Genomic DNA, 21,909 nt, shown 5'->3' on the forward strand with positions numbered 1-21,909 from the left:
CTGACATTGATCCTGCCTCTGTTTCTCCTTCTCTGGTTTCTAAAAATTTCTGTGCAACAATTGAAAATTCTGTATCCTCTTCTGTGCAATTAAAATATTGCCTGCAACCAAACGATATCTACTTTCAAACACATTTCACTCTACATTCCTTTACTTCTACATGAGGATCAACACTATTTTTTCCAAATCCAGCTTTCTGTTCCATGATATTTTCAGAAGATCCTTCAGGTCTACTGTTGCCTCTTGTTGCTTATGTCACCAGGCAGGTATTTTTGTCAAGCTACATGAATCAGGTTATCCATGGATATCTCTCATTTTGTACTTATCCAGAAAATACATGTGTACACTGGTTGTGATGATCGTACTAGGAGAAGTTCTACAAATTCAAGTTCCTAGTGCTAGGTCAAGATTTCTACATTCAAGTTTGCTCATCGTATTTCTAAATTAATGTTGTTCACAGGAAAAAACCTACATTCAATTGGATGGCTAAAGCTGACTGCTATCCATTAAAAAAAAGAAAAATACACCTTTTTCTAAGTAGACCTATTTGCTAGCAGGATTCTATCAACTTTTAATGACAGTATGTTAACACAAGAGTTTTATATATGGATTTAATTTGTATTTTCCCTGCAATACTTGATTACACCAGATTATACTATGAGAAGAATACACCAAATTTACGTCTGGACTAAAACTGAGCCTAAAAAAGCCTATCAAGAAGACAAGAGAATGACCTCAGCCACATTCCCTGCAGCCCTGTTAGCATTTCTCACAGTCCTCTCAGGTATAGAGATATGCCAGAACTGCCTCAGCCTTGTCACCAAAGATGACAGCTTTGAGAGTCATCTCCATCCCTAAGATCTGTGCACGACCTGTGTGATTCAGCCAATTCTGTGCTTGGATTCACACCATGGGAATAAGTGAGAGTTACTTCAGTTGTTGTATTCAAAACTAAAAAAAATTCCACTAGAGGACAATTTTCTGCTACAGAACCTGCCTTGTTGCGCTGACAAGAAAAAAAAGGAAAAAAAAAAAAAAAGTGAGGTTTACTTTTACTAATAAACAACCAAGAACTGAATTTGTGAGACACATGGAGCTGCACAAAATAAGTCAACTGAGCATCTATGTCATCTATCTGCACTTGTGTATTTGTGCTCGTTAAGACTGCTTCCCATTCAGGCTAGAGAGAGCGCATCAAAAATAAATACATAACTCAATCTATATAGAGTAGAAATGTAAAATAATTGGTATAACATAAACATCAATTAAATTCTTATAACATTTTCTCTGTCTAGATGCATTGAGATCCCCCAGTGTCACTAGATTTGGAGATGAACTACTATTTTGCAGATGAAAAATAGAGAAGTAGAGAAAGTCCAAGTGATGTGACAAAAATTGGATAAAAATTATGGCAAAATTTAAGAGTCCTTGATTTTCAATCATATATCTTAAATAAAAGTCTTTTCTATCCAGAGATTTCCTTCTTTCAAAAGATTATTTTGTTTAACATCAATATGTAACTATGATATTACCTGGCTTTTATGCTTTTGCTACAGCATGCATGGAATTCCCTGTTTACACAAACACCTTTATGATTACAAAGGATTAATTACCTTTAAGACCGGTAGCCAAAAATATGTACTTTTAATTGAATACAGTGCCTAAAACATAACATCTTCCAGAATCAGGTGATGACAAAAGATATCTGCCAATAAATAAATACTGCCAAGCAATAAAAATGTCCAACTAAACAGTCAATTGGAAATTTATCTACTATGAATGAGATAATTTTAACTAAGGCGACAGGAGAACTTCTCATTACACACTACATTTTATTTATAATAAATCTAAAAATGTATTTTTGCATTGTTTACAAGATATAATTCAAATGTTTTAAATGTTAATGAGGAAACCAAATTTGATGCTAAAAATTGTCTTCAAAGTGAGAAGTTGAAGATATTCTTATGCTACAAGGATTGTTTTTGTATCTCCTTTCAGTTTGATATCAGATCTAAACCAATCTCATTCATCCATGCCATAAAAATTGCAAGTTACTAAAATTTTATAGAAAATGGATTTTATAGAACTAAATTGATGTTATGGAACATCTACTTTTTCTGACATGCTTAATTGTTTAACAATAATTCATTTAAATGTCACAAACTTCACTGACATGTTCATGAAGTTAGGTACTTAAAGAACACATCCATTTAAGTGGAAGTCTCTGTCTTCCGGCTGTTAGCAGAATAAACCTGAAATTGGTGCTATTGAGTAACATGACCAAAATTATCACTATGGTAGAGGACCAAGCACCAAAGAAAGGCAAAATACAAGAGCATCTGGGCTGCTACTGCCACAAAGAAACACTGGCAGTGGCACATGTGGAAGGAGCTGCAGGACGAGTAAGGAGACTGATCCTAACCCAGGGGTATGGTGCAAGCCAAGACCAAAAAAAAAAATAAAATCTTTCAGTGCCTGACCATGAAATTCATGCTCAATTAATAAAATTAGATTGCTAAGCAGCTGTGTGCAATATGCTCTGAAACTATCCATGCTCAAGTGTGAGACTTAAAAAACATTCATTTCACTAAAAAGCTATTCTAATTTATAGAATAAAGAATAATTATTGTCTTTGGTGTAAAGTGGAGTAAATATTGTCTTTCTTCATGGAATCACAGAATCACTTAGGTTGGAAAAGACCCTCAAAAGATCAAGTCTAACCATTAACTCTACTCTACCCAGTCCAGCACTAAGTCATATCCCCAAGTACCACATCTAGGTGACTTTTAAATGCATTCAGGGATAGTGACTCAACTGCCTCCCTGGGCAGCCTGTTCCAATGTCTGACAGCCTTTTCAGTGAAAAAGTTCTTACCAATGTGTAGTCTAAACATGATGTTAAGTACACTTAACATCAAACTGCCTTGTATCAGCTGCCTCTAAGAAGTGACAAAGGGAACTATCCTGCTTCATGCAAATACTAGCATCACCATAATTAGAAAGACAATCTCTTGATCTGACACTGAAACCAAAAGGGTAACTCAAAGTTGGGTGAGCACCAAGAGGAATATGAATTGTTTTCAGTATGTGCACAAAGATTTTTTTCTCTCCAGGAGAAAAATCATTCCCCTTGACTATCCCATCCTTCCTCACCTACTAGAATATGCCTTACCACTTCAAATAGCAATGCAGCATAATTAAAACAAGTCAACACAATAAGAAATTTAACATGAAAAATGGCTTAGATTTCACTGAGATTTCCAGACATTTCTAAAAAAGGAAAAGTAATGGCTGGAGCATTTGTATTTTTGTTCTTTGAGAATATTTCAGGTGAACGTAAGAACTTATTTGTTGCCATTATCAACTAGAACTAGAAAATTTACTAAATCCATGTGGGATTTGAAAAATCCAAATCCAAAAACCAGATAAACCTTAATAGTTTCAATCACGCCATAAGTGCCTACTACCAATAGACAGCTATAAGAAAAAGGTTTAAAAATTGCCCTTTCCTTGAATAATACCACAGCATTTCTCTAAACATAGTTAAATGGCAATTGACATTAATTAATGTGGTTGTTTGAGGTCTCCAAGATTATTAATTTATTTTCTGCTAAAAGCACTTGCATAAAGTTAGAGACACACTCCGTAATTGCTAGCTCTTCAGAAAAAGAAAAAGAAAAAACTTTTACAACTGGATCCTGGCTGTCAATCTGAAATATTAGTAGTTTATAATAACTAGTATTTTTCCTTTTTTAACAACAATGCAAAAAACCATATTTCTAAATTTAATTTATTAAGTGGCCAACCTTTAAGATGTCATACAAATGAGCTGGAAAAAGTTGTTCAACAATTTCTTTAAGCATATTTCCAATCCTTCAAAGTGCCTAGGAAGAACGTTGCTGTTTCTTCACCTGTGTGCATCTGTGCACATGCACATTTCAGAAATATAGGCAAGAAAATAAAGAAAGTGGCCAGTAATTCAGAGAATGTAAATTGCATATTTAAAGCAGCACATCAGCACGTGCTTTATATTTTACCCTTTCACCAGTTGAGTTTGCTAAAGAACATCTAGATACCATATTTTTATAACAGCTATTTAACAAAATTATTTTTCTATGGTCTAATTTATTGTGCTTGCCTTTCCTACGCTTTCATTCCCTCAAGGTAATGTGTTATTCCTTCAATTGCACAGCACAATATATAGTTGCAAAATGTCACACTGAAATCTACTGAAAGTAGCTTTTCTGCAATATTATTGAAAAATAACTGAGGATGAAATGTGACTGTAAAGTACTATCACACAATTGGTAACTCAGCAACACTTACTAAAACAATACATAATCCAAGTGAGACCTGGTAGAGTAAGACTGATCTATACAGCTAAGAAAAAAAATAAAAACAAAAAATAGATTAAATGCTGAATTTTTACAAATATTAATAATACATAACACAAATTATTTTTCTTTGTCTAGAAAAATGTCTAGGAATCTTGGAAAAAGGAACAGAAAGTTTCTGTGAACCAGTCCCTGATGAAGTATTAGTGCCTGGCATGATTTTCTTGTGGGTCAACTGTGAAAAATGTGTAATCTTGCTTAGTGATCTTTCATCCCAATTTCCCAAGAAAACACTGCTTATGCAATCATTGCCTGTTTGTGTGTGTTTATTTTTAATTGCTGGTTCCCTCATATAACCAAATAGTTCTGAACCTGTTAAAGAGTTTCAGCCACAGGGGACAAAAGAAGCAGCAGTCTCAGAGGTAATTATGCTCCTATAAACTTAATGAATAAGTAGAGTTGGTTATGAAAGAGAGAGAGACTTCATACACGCACTTCAGAAAATACCAAGTACAAAATCAACCCGATTAGGCACAAGGAAGGCCACAGGGGAGAAACACCCAAGCAGATTGCCCCCAGCTGGAGGTAACATAAGGGTTAGAGCAGGACAGGAACTATGGCTGGTAAAATATTCTCAAGCATAAGAAGACTTCCCATAACTGATACAAATAATATTACTTTGTTACACACTGTTCAGAGATTTATTTAAATGTCTACAATAACCAATGATGTCCTGCTCAACCCAATGCATCTTCTAGGGAGAAAGGATACTGACTACAGACAGGGAAGGCCCTGGAACTGGAACCACTACAAGCTGTCAAGTCTTTGCCTCAAGCTTCAGACCCAAAGTGAACTCTCAGCCTCCATCACAGAAATGGGTTCAAGGCGCTCATTCTTGTCTTTAGAATTACAGACTATTATTAAAGGTTTAAAATTTTAATATCAATAAATACTAGTAAATGTAGGCCTACCTTTATATTACTAAAAGGAAAATAACTGTAACCCCAAATATGCTCTTTCCTGGCTGGTTGATTGTATCCCCTGAAAACCTAACATCAGATTTTCTTCTCCAGCAGTAACACAATTTAAGACAATCTGAAATAGAAACTTTGTGAAACTGATGCTATGGTTTTAAAAATGCAATTTTCTGAGAGGTCTGCAGAAACCAGAACAAACAAGGTCCAACTACATTTCTAAAACATCCTGCATTTCAAGTATAATGCAAGCATTCTACAATAGCTTTAGGGAAATCAATACTGTCTTACTCCTAGAATGGACAGTTAAGGGACAAACAACTTATATTTCTTGGTTTGCTTGATTAAAGGTCAATAAAATGAGAAGTTCCAGTTTGAGACAACTGCTTAGTGAGGTCTCTCACTTGTGAAACATGCTGTTGAGAAATCACCAGAACTTGGAAGGACTGACACTTTTGTAATCCAATTCCTTTTGTGACATGCATTGAAAAACAAAATAATAAGGGGAAAGTTGTCCCCAGCTTATTGAAGTTGGGGTTCAAAGTGTTCTCTGCTCAAAAATAGTTTCTGAGCACTTCAGGATAGGAAAAAGCCAGAATATCCAAGTCACTCAGTCCAACCTGAAACTTTATTTCTCCTCTAAAATTACGAAGTTTGACATCTAATTATTTCATTTTTTCATGTAAGCAAACACTCTCCTGGCTCACAATCTCATGGTAACCACCAAAGAATTACAGACACGTTATTCTTGTCCCTATGGCATTCTTTTTTTTTAAATTTTTTGTTGTTGTTGTTCTGAACAGGACCACAAGAAATGCAAAGCCAAATTAAATGAGTAATCCTTACCCTCCAGAACACCCACATTTCTAAGCACCTGATTTTGTGAACTTAACATTATCTTTATGGAAGTGGGATTTAGAATCATAAAATCATAGAATGGTTAAGGTTGGAAGGGATCTTTACCTTCAGGTTCCAACCTCTCTGCTATTTTACTGCTACTGTGCTTCATAAGAGCCTCTTTCTTCCCTTTCAGGCAAGGAATAAAAATACATGATAGTCAATTTTGATGAGCATTTTATGACAGGAGAAGCTGTCATACTTCTCCATTTTATGCACCTGAAGTACCACTCTGAATTAGCTTGTGTGGAAAAGACAAAGCTGGGAAAACTTTGTCTAAGGGATAGGAGTACTCATTCAGGTGTTCATTCACACCCATCCCCAAGTAGAGTATTCCAACTGTTCTCACCTGCCCATCTGAAACTGGGACTTCAGAGAGATTGAGACGTGTCTGGGGCCAGAGAACATGAATCAGAGCATCTGAGTTTGATGAAAATGTCATCACCCAGATTGTAGCCTTCAATTCAAGCACCATTTATGGATTTTGTATTAATGCCATGGCCAAATAGTATTATATACAGAGCAAAAGGTATTCACTCATCGTATCAGTAATGTTGTGAAGAATCAATACAATAAATTTAAGGAGGTTTAGATGGTGTTAATACTTGAACCTAAGGCTTTTTTTGTTTTGTTTTCTCACTGTTCTCAATGCTATTTGCAATGTCTTTTCAGGTTGAAGTATTTATTTAACTAAATAACTAATAAAGTTTTGCAAAGTACATGTCCAGCATCATTCCCCAATGTGAATTAAATGCTAAAAAACCCAGATGAAATGTCTTCCTCTGTTTCTAAATACTTGCAGCACACTAGGATGTAATTTACTAATTTCCCTTCTTGTGATAAATTTGTAATCCAATCCCATCTTCTAAGTTGTACAAAACATTTTTTAACTTCTTTATAAACCTCATATCATTGCTACACCTAAGATTAAACCAGTTAGTAAAAAATACACAACTACTCTTCATTCCATATCATATAATATTCCCAATATTAAAGAAGCCTTTTTTTATATCTATAACTTCATGCAGAGAATTCCTCTACATAACTGTTCAGACAGTCAGCTTTATTCAAATCCAAAAAAGGTGCAGTATCATGTACTTACCTACCTTATTGCACAACCATAAATAGCTTGCACATCACACACATAAATAATAAAATATGAGCTAAAGTTGATTTTAAAACATTAGGGGTTCTTGCATATGGAAACATTCATACAGAAGAGAATACTTTCATGCATTCATGAATGTAGCAACTACGTTATATCAACAGCTCTACATAATGAAGGTATTCTTATAAAGCAACATAAAAATAATTTAGCTTAAGCTGCAGGAGATATTGTAAGATAAGCATGATATAATTACTCATTTTAGAGGCACTGTCAAACTAAGTTGCTTATAAATCTAAAAAGCAGCCTTTTAGACTTGCTTACATGATTATTCTCAAATGAGCAATCTAGATATACGTCAGGCAGTGTTATTACAGTATAGTTGTTACTGCTTATTTATTCCATTGAAGTTTCTGATTATTTTCTTCCTAAATTGTTATTTGCTCCTCATCTCCTCTTCCTTCCTCCAAATACTGGCTAGAAATACACGGTCATGGAGCTTTTATCAATGTCACTGTCTGCTCCAGTGATAAATGCTGTTCAATTTCATTATAATATAATTAAAATACAGAATAAAGTTGAATGAAATTAAAATGGAAGTATTGGAGACGAATGAGTTAAATAACCTTAACTACATGTCAGGTATATTAGTGTTACCATTACATATACCAGTCTCCACCGTGGTAGTGTACACAGTGTAGTACAAGTCTTTGACTAGATGTTTATTTTAGTTCCAAACTGATGGCAGTGCTTTCCTGTATTTTCCAGGACCATCCCCATTCACTCATTTTTATGCTGATTCTTAACTTGATGACTGCCTAGAAACTTCACTGTGCAATACTAGTTCAGAACATCTCAACTCCATTTACACAAAGATATTTTTAACTGAAGGTGGAATGAGGCTGATCAGTTACTCACAGTCTCTCCAGGGATCTCAGTCCAAAGAAAGAGCAATTCTTCAACCATAAGATCTTGTTGTTACTCAGAATCCTACAAGAAGTCAGGAAAGAATCTGGTTAATAGAACATGATAATCCCACTGATTAAGAACATGTAATTACAATAATACACAGCAAATGCTCTGTAAAATACTAATCACAAAATTCTCTGCTTCATTTGCATTTTCCTATCTTAGCAGTAAATAAGGATCACCATTTCCTGAAGTGCATAGTTGCTTCTTTATTAAATAAAAGCACATTCAAGAAATCAGCCAACAAATGAATTTTGGCTTCAACTTGAAAACTCTAGCACTGACAAACACCCACACATCAACAGCAGAGTCTAAATTACCACTGGGAATGGTACTTGTCCAAAAAGGCTGATGAAGCAAGGGACAGGATAAAAACTGTTACAGTAGATTAGAAGACAATATAGTCACTTTGCTGTGGTTACTATAGCAGGGCTGTAAACAAAATGAAATTATAACATCAATGATTGATAGACACAGAACAGGTTTTTTCGTTTTCTACAGGAAAGACAAATAGAAAACCACCACTTTACCACAAAAAAAACCACAACAAACAAAAACCAAAAAAAAAAAAAACAACACTCAAAAAATGTCCTCCTGTTGCAAACTCTGCCTAGTAAATATTCAGTAAGTAAGCTGTGCCTGGCCCATTAAGTACCACTACCATTAAGTACATATGCAAGCTGACCCTGCATGGAAGCTATTGAGAAAGTTATCTATTCTACTTCTGCAAGTTAAACTACTGACAATGTCACAAGTGGCTCTTTCAGTGATTTTCCAACGCTGCATATCCTCAGCTATTTCAGAAGAAATACAACATGAAAATGCACTCATTCTGAAGTCATTACCATTAAAAACCTTACAATATACAGAAGAAATGCCATGTTCTAGAAGCTCAAGAAATCATTTTTAAACAGATCTAATGATTATGCAATGCACAGAAGAAACAGTTGTCTCTGAAAAAATTTAATTCCAACTGCTTCAGAAGTTATTTTTTTTAGTGTAACAATAAACCCTACTTCTCTAGTGCACAAAATTCCATTGCAAAATCAGAGACATACCTTGCAATTAAAGATGGAAAAACAATGTTTTCAAAATAAATTTTATACTCTAACTAGAAAACCTGATGCTTCATAAATTGATTTTATATTTCTGTAAAGTTTTCTAACAATGTTACACAAGATCTTAACTCATCTTGCTTTTAGCACTTCCCATTGTATATGGACAGGAAGTGCTTGCCCCAGCAGACACTATAACATAAAACCTCAAGTCTAGGAGCAAAACACAACACATAACACTGACCTACATTGAGAAAGAAAGTAATTATTGATGTAGGAAAGTGAAAATACTATTATTTTTGCAAGACTGAGATTTTTGCAAGTTTTTTCTAAAATTAATCAATACAGATTTGTAAAAGTATGTTGATGGAATATGGTGGCCCACTGCCAAAGAACATAGACAAGGGAACAGCTCAGATCTGACCTGTATGTTACTACTCTGTGTTGTTAGTGAATACTCTTTGCAGCAACATTATTCCTCACCCAAAGCCAGTCAGTATAACCCCAACTGGCAATTCGGGATCAATCATGGACACTTAAACCTATGCATCTGAAAGCACAAAAAAGCCTACATTTGTGACAAAAATTGAATACACTCCTATACACACACAGTCTATTGCCATCAGTTAAGAAGCTCCACATCCCACAAGATTGTCCTCCTACTTCTCAGACTAAAAATATTTTTAATGACATTAAATATTTCACTATCAACTCTTCACCACCATCTTAACAGTATAGTTCAGCAGTGATGTGTTGAAAGACCACAGAGTGTTCCACTCTCTCTTGTCAGATTTTATAAACTTTTTAGGTGCCCATACAGTGATTAAATTGGAAAATTGTTTCAAAATTCTGATATCTGAACTAGAAAATGTAAACATGTTAAATGTTGTCTTCTTCTGTTCATTCAGCTTCTCTTCTTAGGCTGCAAAGAACTTGTGTCAGTCCAGAAAAAATGAAACTCCAAAATTAGAAGTGCCTGGGCTTGGAAAGACTAACATCATAAATTCCTCTTCATATTGGGTCATTTCATTATATGCTGTGTTACAGAGAGACCATCTTTGAGGTCCATTACAATGACATTAGACATAAATATTATATTTGGACAGTTCTGCATAGCCTGATTTGCAAAGATACATGCACTTCAGAACTCTCATCTGGCTTAGATACAAGTATTTCTGCCTTTGAAAAATCTTCTTGGTGCCAATTTTTTTTCCAGCCTTCTATTCATTCTGCCCTGAAAAAGAGGGCAGTCCAAACTTTGCTGGCAGCACAAGTCGGCAGCTCACAGGTCTTCTAATCTCTACCTCTGGGTTTCTTTCTGTACAGTCCTAAGTGAGTCAACTGAAACCAGTACCATTAATCCACATAAAACAAACTCCTAAAAATTAGAGAGCTATCATACAAGTAATAAATGGCAAGATTAAGAAGAACATTTAATTCATAAATAGAACACTCAGTAAACAGAGCTCATGTTCTGTAATACTGCTATCTCATTTAGTAATTTGCTTTTTCTTTTTCTCAAATATAAACTGACAATTGAAAAATACAACAGATACCACAAAACTAAAAAAAAATTAAAAAAAAAATATTATGGAACTATGTAAATTCGAGTTTCTAAATGAAACCTTTTAAACCTTTATACCAGACTTTCACAGAGACTTTCACACAGAGATCAGGTTTCATAAGTTAAGTTTCTTTCAGGGCCTTCTCTCCTCTACAGTGCCAACTAAAATTCTGGTTTTATAAACAAAGTAATATGGGTATTATAGTTAAAACAAGATTATTTTTCTGTTCAGGATCACAGCTTTAGAGAATCCTAGCATTCCTATATACTCCATGGGGGACAAAAAAATAAATCTTCTCTAACAATTAATACAAATTATCTACACTTAATTCAGCTGGTTGTTCTGCTACATGAGAAGAATCCACCTGGTTTTAATTAACTTTAGTGATGTCCAAGAACTTGCAATGGGCTGTTATCAGGAAGGATTTGGCTTGCACTGAAGACTGATTCAGTGAATATAATTAATAACTTCACTGGCAAATATAAATCATTTATTATACAGTAATGAATCACTTGTTAATCTTTTGATGCAACTCATTCTTCCCTTCTGAGGACATTTGCTGTGGGAATGATAGCTAGAAGGGATACAAATTTTTGTTACAACGTTCACCACACTAACTCAGAAAGCTCAACTGCAGATGATGAAAAATCTTTTCAAGTCAACAATGCCTGATCAAACTGTGGCTCTTACTCTTGATGCTGAAATCACACTCAATTTTGTATATTGTATCTTCAACAAATTAATGGAATGGACATGAGATGGCTGAGAAAGTGAAGTTTCTCTTTTCCCTTGGACACAAGCACCTGCTGAGAAGGGGGTGTTTATAATTAGAGACCTGCAGAAATTTTTCAGAAAAACAGAGACCAGAAAATCATTCTTTTCTTGTACTTACAGATGCAAACATTTGGTTGATAAATACATGGAGAAAAGGTGCCATTTATGTATTTTATTTTGGACAGCTTATAGCATAATTATACCTATCAGATGTAACAGAACTTGAATCACTTATTTTAATAAATTATATTTGGATTTTTAAAATAAATCACCACCATACACCCACTATGAGTAAGTATTTCTCACATTTTATTTATTCACAACATTTTCACTTGTCTTTTTTTTCTCCTGATGTGCTAGTGAATCATAGCAATAAATATTGCTACATATCACAGCTAGGCAGCTGTTCTAAATAATTATCAGATTCTAGCCATGTGCAAAGAATCTCACATTTTAAATATTTTACTCTGAGTATAGAAACACTAGGAAAATGAGTACACTTTATTTCAGTGAAGCTACTTTCCAAAACCAAAATCTACTTATCTATTTAGGTCCAGAGCTGTTTAACATATCTGTTGGAGACATGGACAGTGGGATTGAGTGATACCCTCACCAAGTTTGCTGATGATAGCAAGTTGTGAGGTGTGGTTGACAGCCTCGAGGGAAGGGAAGCTATATGCAGAGGGACCTTGACTGTCTTGACAGGTGGGCCAATGACAACCTCATGAAGTTCAACAAGGCCAAGATCATGTACCTGGGTTGGTGCAACCCTAGGCACAACAATAATAGCTGACCTAAACAGATAAACTGGGACTAAAGTAATAGAACAATAACAGAATCAATTGAATAAGTGAAGAGACAAATGACTGAAGAACAGTATTGACAGCTCACTAGATGAATAGTGGGTGGCAGACACCTAGCTATTTTCATAACCAAAAAGAACGAAGAAAGAAGAAACTTGTAAAAATTTGTAGTGCCTGCCTGCTACCCTGCCCAACTTTGAGAACACCAAAACTTTAAAAAGATGAGTTACCAGAATATTAATGATGGATACAATGGTCTCAATTGACACTTTTCTTCCCTAAGGGTATTGTAGCCCATTGTATTGCTTTTTCAAACTGAAAAATGTGTTGTTAATGTTCTTAAAATGTATCATACAAAAATCCTGTAGAAAGTAATAAAACCTAGTCACTTAGCACCTCTAATTCCACCTGGCTTTAGTGTACCAGTTTGTGTTAAACCCTTTCACTTGCAGCTTAACCAATCCCAAGCCCTAGTGAATACTCAATAATTACCTTCCATTGTAGATAGTATGTTAATGTGGTGAAAAAACCCAAACAGCTATAGCCAAAGAAACAAAAGCAAGATACTAATTATCCTTCTAATTAGAACAGTAGAAACTGAACAGATATTTCCAGATCTTGGCACTATCTGATTATATTTAAAGATACAATGCAATTGCAGGCATCAAGATATTTCCTTGTAGGTTAATATTTATTTAAATGCAAGTCCTTCCAAAAGTGCAAAGAATTCCTGACAGTCTGTCATACATTTAATGGAATGTAAGAGAAACTGTAGCTGACCGCTCATGCTGTGGAAACTGCTTTTATGGAAAATAACTGTTCAACACCCTCACTTTCAGTAATTCAAAGTATAAGGAAAAATTCTTATTTTTGCTGTTTTGTTGATCATACTGGTGACTTTTAATCAATAGTCCTCTTAGGTGATACAAGAGACTGCTTGGTCACATTCAAAACAACAAAGCCACAGAGTTCTTGCATAAATCATCACACTAACCAATTTAAGTCAATAAAAACATATTAAAGAGAATTTTCATGTTCCACTTCCTCTTGCTGATCTGGTCAGTAGTTTTCTGCCTTCTTGGTCAGCCCCTCAGCCAGGGGAATAATGGAATCAAAGCACTACTAATAGGAATGTAAAGTACTTCAGAAAAGGAATGTGGCTGTCTATTTTATGACTTTTGTCAAGTACCAGCAAATTTCTGAACTAGATGATGTTTTTAAGTAAAGCATTTTTTCCCACAAGAACATTGAGATTTAAAGGTTATATGTATCTATCAGTGAAGACTCAAAATATTATACAGGATTCTATGCTCAAAGTTTATTCAATAGTATTCAATAAAGTCAGCTCCTGGAAAACTGCTGTCATTAGTGGATGATGGTAGAAAAAGATTCTGACAGTATAAACAGTAAGAAGAATAAAATTATGTAGTGCTATTTCCTGAAATCATAGAATATTGAAGCACTGAGGATATAAAATGTGATGAAACATTATTATCATTTTAATACACGTACATGTATTTATAACATTATTAAACTTTCTAGATAAGTCTTGCTTTTAAAACTTTTGAACTGGAGTGCAGGTAACTTTCTCAAATGTAATCTAAAAAAAATAACATGTGATGACTTGATAAGGTGGCATTTTCATTACATCTTTTGAAAAAGATAATTCTAAGTGAACTTTTGGACTATGCCATTATACCTACCACATGCACAGTCTTTTGTTGAGAGATAGTTGTGTGTGTTTAACTTTCTGTGATGGGTCCTACTGAGTCTAACAGAATTATTTACATGATTTAAATTTATCATGTGCATTAATTTTCAAAGATCAAAGATTCTATTGTCAACATTTTCTTTGGAGAATGGGGGCAACTGTTCAGAGCTTTCTCTACAATGAAACAGAAATCCTTATATCTGAACCCTCAATAAAGCACCGTTCCTACAAGCACATGTAAGAAATTGGTGAGTAGTGTGGGTCTGCATGCCTTGTTCCTGGTTTTGCCTCTGACTCACTGCACAGTCCTCATTCAATGAATATATACTCCAAATGCAATTTTAGTAGGAACTTGAGACATACAGAACATAAAAAATAACAAGTTCATAACTTAATAAACTGGTGCAATATGCAAATGGATTTAATGAAGTCATTGTTCCTAAGAGAATTAGCTTTTGATTTGCTTGCTATTCAACTCTGTTCGTACTATGGGAAAATGACACTCATATTTGTTTCTCATTCTAACTTTTATACAATTCACTGACAGTTACAGTGCAAACAACACCAGGAGCAGAGCAGCTGAGAGAACAATGCACAAAAACGATGTGCAGTTATTAAGAATTTCAGTATGCTCAGTACCAATTAGACAAGAGCTGAGAAGCATCTACAGATGTAGCCTACCCCTGTAGGATAGGAATTTTTATTCTCATTTCAGTGGAACTAAGGAGTTCATTTGAGTTCCCCATTTCAAAATGGTTACTGTAAGTAATTTACAATGATGATTCATGGCGAGGTCAACATAACAACATGTCCTTCTGTTCTCCTGGGACTATACTCTGCTACTCGGTCAAAAAATCATCAGCATCCTGATCTGCCTTGCAGCTCTCACAGGTGAACCAAAGCTGTTGTTTACCTTACCTATGATACATTCAGCTGGATTTATTCTACAAATCACTTCTGAATCCTTAAGTTCCAAAATTGTAATAAGATTAACTAGATTTTAATAATTTATTCAGTAAAAAAAAAAAAAAGTAAATAAATAATTCACCTTTCCTAATTTAGATTTTACTACATCTTTCTTTCTTCTAAGTAACTTTGGAAAAGGACTAACAATTCCTGAGTCACCATTCCTTGTTTATGATGCTTTCATATTACTTTTTATCTCCTTCATAAGGTCTTTTCAGCATTATTCTTATTCAGAACCACTGATCTTCCTTTAAGCTTTGAAATACCTGCTCTGCTTTCCCCAGTTCTGCTAATTTTTATTTTTCGAACAACATTGTAAAGTTTCCATATTGTTTCTGAAAAACATGCTTCCAATTCAAAATACTCATGTCTCAGTTACTCCGATGAGCAGTAACAACTGCTGAATATAAATCCCAGAAAAAGTGAACATTTTTCACTGTAGTAATTTTTTTTATTTTCCTCCAAATGGGTTTATTTTTATAATGTTTATATCTTAACTCATAGGTTCTGGCAGAATGACATACCAGATTTTGAAGCACTTGATTGGTTATATTTAACTCAGAGAGCAAACAAGCCCTGCATAAGGCCCACAGGCCATCATAATCAATTTGCAGTTCTTTTGGTGCTGCTGCATGGCTTGAAAATGGTTTTAAAAACTGAGATGCAGGATAGAATCCAGCAGAGGTAAAAAACACAGAACCACAGCTAATCTCATTATCTCGGATCCAACTAGACAGGAAGGGACCTCCAGAAGGTAACACGGTCCCACCTCTTGCCCAAAGCAGGTCCAGTTAGATCATAGCACAACTCAGAGCTCTGAAACAGCGACATTTGTTTGCAATGGAGACATTAGGCATTGTGGATTGCTTTGGCCTTAATAACTACTTATAAAGTGGATGACATGAGATTAAACAAAACCAGAAAAACTGAAATTCAATCCAAACAGCACAGAGGTACTCAGTTCACACACCTACTGCAGATACCAGATAGTTATTGCAAAAAACAGGATTGTGACAACAGGGATCAGACTATGGAACTCTAAACATGAGGATGCAGACTTCAGCTTTACCTGAATCTCCTTCTGGTTTACCCAAGATGGGTACCTAAATGGACCAAGATTATTTTTTATGAGTAACCCAGCAAAAACACCAATGTGTAGCCTGAAGGTTGAATATATTTTATTTTTGTTACAGTGCCTTCCTTTAACTCATTTTGTCAGGATCCATACATCACAAATAAGACCACGACAGCACCCATGTCATATAAATCCCAGGTCTATATTGCCTACCCAAGTCAAAATGGAAAACTATTAGAATATGACATTTATTGCAAATAGTGTGTATAGAATTTCCACTGTTTCCTGCATTACTTAATATTATTCAAGTTTACTTTAAAAATTCTCCATATTAACATATTATTACTGAAAATATATTCAGAAATAAACAAACATTTCATGTAATCTAGAAATAATTAAGCTTTAAGCCAGCATTTTTATTTCCAATTTGAAAATATATTAAGTTGTAAGAAATAATAGGATCATAGAATAGTGAATCGGTACTGATAGAAAACTCGGTTATTTACTTACTTAGAAGAAGTAATTTTGATTTTGTGCAGGTGAAGGGCAAGACTGTTCCCTTAAAAAATAAGTCTACAAGATAAGATTCTCATAAGCAGTTTGGGAAGGCACTTCTCACCCCACGTAATGAATGTAACACAATAGCAATCATCTGCAAATGCATCTACCTTTCAGCTTCCAAGTTAAAGTGGTCAATTATGGTCTCACTGGTGATTTGTCTTAATCTTAACCTCAAGTGCTATCTATCAGCTCAAGTACTCAAAATTATCTTCCCGAGGCTGTGTTGTTCAATATTTGATGTTCTTTCCATTTTAGTTATATCCACAATCTTTGAAATAAATCTTTCAGCACAGTTGTTCAAAACACTGGTATAAATAATACAAAGAAACCTAACATTTGATCTAATTTGCATCACACAACTAACTTCTTCCTACCTTGCTTTGTCTTCTTTTCTTCCACATTAGTCAATGTTCACTCCATTCATCCACCTTTTACCTGATACTTGATTTAGAGTATTGAGCTTTACCTTGCACTGTACATTTCTGCCAAATGACTCCTAAAACATGAAGCTGTACAGTAACTGTAGCTGACTACATTGCTTTTATAATAGTAAACTGCAGCAATATCTACAAGGAATTCCAAAGCCTTTGTAAGTGATCATGTCCTGAGGCTATCACAGCTATATTAAATGAAGCTGCTTGGTTATTCCTAATGGCTTCCTTTCATTTCTTTTAGTGGTTTTTAAGGTTTTCCTAAAATAATTATGACAGAATAATTTATTCATTTTTCAGAAGTGTCTTCAGATCCTTGAATAAATCATGAGAGCAATAGCACCTTTCAGAGATGTCTGATGTGACATGAAAAGGAGCTTGCTTAAGTGTGACCAGCTCACTGGTCTCTTTTAAAGTGGCCTTTTTAAAAAACTGAAAGTCTGCAGGAAGAACAGAAGAAATAAAAGGCACAAAAGAAAAAGATTACAGCTATAAGTACCAATGAAGAAAAACAACTAACAGAAACTAACGTAAAGGTTGTCTTGTCTGGTACTGGTCTTTGAACCATTTCTAAAATAAATAGCTCAGACATTCACTCCTTAGGCATTGCTGGAGAAATGGACAGGCAGGTGTAGCAGTATGGGAGCTGCATCATCCATCAAAAGTAGAAGAAAGTACAGAGCACAACAGACAGTTCTAGTAAAGATCAGCATGGGTACCCATCCATTTCTTTTCCATTAAAATGCCATCTTCTCATTTATAACTGAGCTATGTGCAACATGTAGCAATTTTTTCTTTACTGGTCACCTGCATAAGTTATCAGATTGTGCACATTGTGTTAGCATTGATATGGCTAACATGGTATTTAAAGCAGCAAGTTGCTAGTACAGATACTTAGTCCCATTTTCTGATTTGGATGGAAGCTTTGTGATAGCTCTTAAAGGCTTCCAAGTGCTGACCTCATCAGGAAAAACAAACAAACAAACAAAAAACCACAAACAAAACAAAAAGGTCAGTATTAGAAAGAAAACTCTAGTATACACTCTGAATTATCAAATAGCATTTGTAACATTAAAACTGAATATTTCAATATTTTTCCCAGTCGGGTGTAGCAGTATGGAAACAGCATCATCCATCAAAAGTAGAAGAAAGTACAGAGCACAACAGACAGTTCTAGTAAAGATCAGCATGGGTACCCATCCATTTCTTTTCCATTAAAATGCCATCTTCTCATTTATAACTGAGCTATGTGCAACATGTAGCAATTTTTTCTTTACTGGTCACCTGCATAAGTTATCAGATTGTGCACATTGTGTTAGCATTGATATGGCTAACATGGTATTTAAAGCAGCAAGTTGCTAGTACAGATACTTAGTCCCAAGATCAGCATGGGTACCCATCCATTTCTTTTCCATTAAAATGCCATCTTCTCATTTATAACTGAGCTATGTGCAACATGTAGCAATTTTTTCTTTACTGGTCACCTGCATAAGTTATCAGATTGTGCACATTGTGTTAGCATTGATATGGCTAACATGGTATTTAAAGCAGCAAGTTGCTAGTACAGATACTTAGTCCCATTTTCTGATTTGGATGGAAGCTTTGTGATAGCTCTTAAAGGCTTCCAAGTGCTGACCTCATCAGGAAAAACAAACAAACAAACAAAAAACCACAAACAAAACAAAAAGGTCAGTATTAGAAAGAAAACTCTAGTATACACTCTGAATTATCAAATAGCATTTGTAACATTAAAACTGAATATTTCAATATTTTTCAACCAGTTTTTCCCCTCACACTATGATACTACAATGACTAAAGAATAAATATTATTTTCCCTTAAAGTTCATATAAATACCTATTTCTGCTGTGTTTCCTGTATTGAATTTAGCTAATTTTGATATTCCTTGCTAGTTAGGTCCCTTCATCTAAAATTTGTTTACTGCCTACTTAAAATGTATTTACTTGCATCAGACTCCGAATTCTTAATAATATCAGAAAAGCACTCAGAGATCAAGAGATTAGATGCCACAAATTAGCTTCAGCAACTGCCAAAGAATAATTAAAAGATATCACAAGACCTCATCTGCAAAGCTTTCTGAGCAATGTGTATTAAAATTAGGTAAAAGCAGGAGCTTAATTTCCAAAAATAAACTATTTCAAAATTGTAACACCCAAGCCAATATAGATTTTGAAAATGGCTAGTCATTGTAATCTTAGTTAAAAAAAATATCTAATACAAAGTAAAAACCTTCTCAATCTAAGTCCTTTACAAGAATCGAGCAATCATGAACCAATTGTTCCTGAGCAAAACCAATTATGTTCACTTTAGACTAGGGAAAATATTCATAATAGCTCAATGTCTTTGTTACATATGATTCTGGTCTAACCAGTTTGAATATTTATGTAGAATAATAGGAGATTACCTTAAAGCATTTAATGGAAAGATAATCACACACTGCAAATTAATGATATACCTGAAAACAAGTTTAACCCATCTGCATCAGTTGCCTACCTGCAGCAATATTATCTCCCCTTTCATGCTCTGATTTTCTTCTCAAGTCATTTTCAAAAATGTTTCTATAAATTAAAAAAAAATGCATCTTGTATTAAGATGACAGTTCTGGAAATGTTTGAAGGATTTGGCACTTCTTTAAATCTCCATTTCTGAGAATTCTGGTTGTCAACTTCCTCTAAAACAAGAAGTTTCCAGCTATCATGGAGACAAAATAAAATTGTAAAAGCTGACACAAGTGTACCATGTATGTAGGTTCAAAAATGGCAAATTGAAAAGAAGAATCCTTAGGGAAAACTTATTCCCCCTCCCCCCAAAGCATGATTCTTTATTTCTGAGCACATGAATTTGACATCCATGTTTCCTTCCCCACCTTCAAACTCTAAAGTGCTGACTGTAACAAACCTTGGAATCCTGAAATACAAGCATTTTCCTGGAATAGCAGGGACCTGCCCACTTCCTTGTCGCAGGAGGGCACAGGCAGGTACCACTGCAGTGTGCTTCACTCATTTCCTCTGGAGCTTACAGCAGGCTCAGGATAGCCAAGGCTTTTGCAAAAGGAAGTCAGGGGTCCCAGAGGGGGAGAGCAGCAGCTGCAGGACTCAGCACAGCCCCCATGAATACAGGATTGGAAAACTGTCAGGGAGCTGCTGATGACAGAACCCACATGAACAATGAGACATTCACAGAGTCATGGAATCATTTTGCTTGGAAAAGACCTTTAAGACCATCAAGTCATGCTCACTCAGAACTTTATCCAGGTTGGAAAAGTTGGAAAGGACTTGTGGAATCTCATGAAGTTTTATTTTGAGAGTGCATGGCTCCCAGAGGGCTCTGCAGAGTGAGTGATTCAGATTGTCAGCTCTGAAGCACTTCTTAACTAAAAGCCATACAAATGCTGTTGAATAATCCAATACTCAATACAGCTATGACTTTAAATTCCTATCCTAAATAAATAGAAAATGGGGTTCCTAGATGCTATTTTTACAGTTGAAACTTCTATTTGAGAAGACACTAATTGTAAACTTACTTCATTTCAGAGTTACAGATGCTGGGGATGCACAACTCAGAAACATTCCATTATCAGACCAAACACTCCTAGAGAAGGGATGTTTTACCTTTCGGACACCATTGCATAGCTATTCAGACATTATTTTGGGATTCAGCAGAGCCAAGACTACCGGAGTTTCAAATTGGTTTTGATGTTTCTTACATCTACAGTCATGAATAGTGTAACAGCTAGCTGTTGTGATGGATGTGCATCTGAATACTCTTATCATGCTGTGTGTACTGGAAATTATTTTTAATATGGAATTAGTAAACTTAACCGGCTTAGTAGTACCAGGACCAAAAGGGAACTGCAGAAAAGCAACAGGCAGTATCTTCTTGTGCCCTTTTTTATTATTCCAATATGCATACTAAAGGATACGTAAACATATCATTCTTTACTCTGGAAGATATTTTCCTTGGCCAACAGAATTTTCTTAGCTTTCTTTTTAAGGGAATAGATTTTCAGATATTTAAAATGGCAAACTGCCTCATGAATTATGCTGAACGTCAAAGGTTATTTTTTTATTGCAAAGTCTTCTCTCACTAGTTTTAGCAGAACGGAACTAGAAGCATTTTTATTTTGAAATAATCTATCTGGATAACAGCACATGACATTAATAAACATAGGATATTAAGCTCTCTCCATTTCCAGTGCAAAATAACACAGGTATGAAGAACAGTTAGATCACAAAGAAAGGAATAAAGGAAGCAAAAATATTTTAACTTCCACACAGGCTTTGTGATCAAAGACAACATACAGAGTGATGTTGTAGAAAAAAAAATTAGATGATCCTCATCAGGACCCTACCACTAGAAGCTGTACTGTGCTTTGTTTTATGAAGCACATTGGAGTATCTTTACATTTAAAATTACACCCATTTATGTACATATTATTTCACAGACAGTAAATCAAAGTACCAGAGAGAGAATCGTTCATGCAGTTTTGAACTTGTGGCTGAGTTGGCAACAAAATCAAATTTCCACTGTTTCAGGCTACAACTCTGAGCAAGCAACTCTCCTTCCCACTTCACTGATTTCAACCTGAACATTAGGCTGAATGACAATTGCATACCTGAGAATTACCACGAGAGCAAATATTGTGAGCAAGAAATAGCTGAGATGCATGAG

The 21,909-nt window shown here is 34.9% G+C and overlaps 1 protein-coding gene across 1 annotated transcript in view; it reads right to left on the reverse strand.

The window, feature by feature from the left end:
• The window catches only part of GPR123 (G protein-coupled receptor 123), a 211,493-nt gene extending 203,201 nt beyond the window's left edge, over positions 1–8,292 (reverse strand). Inside the window, exon 1 of the mRNA XM_010000051.1 lies at positions 8,228–8,292. The gene's annotated coding sequence lies outside the window, so the exon portion shown is untranslated. The remainder of the gene's footprint in view (positions 1–8,227) is intronic.
• Between the last annotated feature and the right edge of the window lie 13,617 nt (positions 8,293–21,909).

This window comes from Chaetura pelagica, unplaced genomic scaffold (assembly GCF_000747805.2).
Source record: "Chaetura pelagica isolate M959 unplaced genomic scaffold, ChaPel_1.0 scaffold436, whole genome shotgun sequence".
Classification (NCBI taxonomy): Eukaryota; Metazoa; Chordata; class Aves; order Apodiformes; family Apodidae; genus Chaetura; species Chaetura pelagica.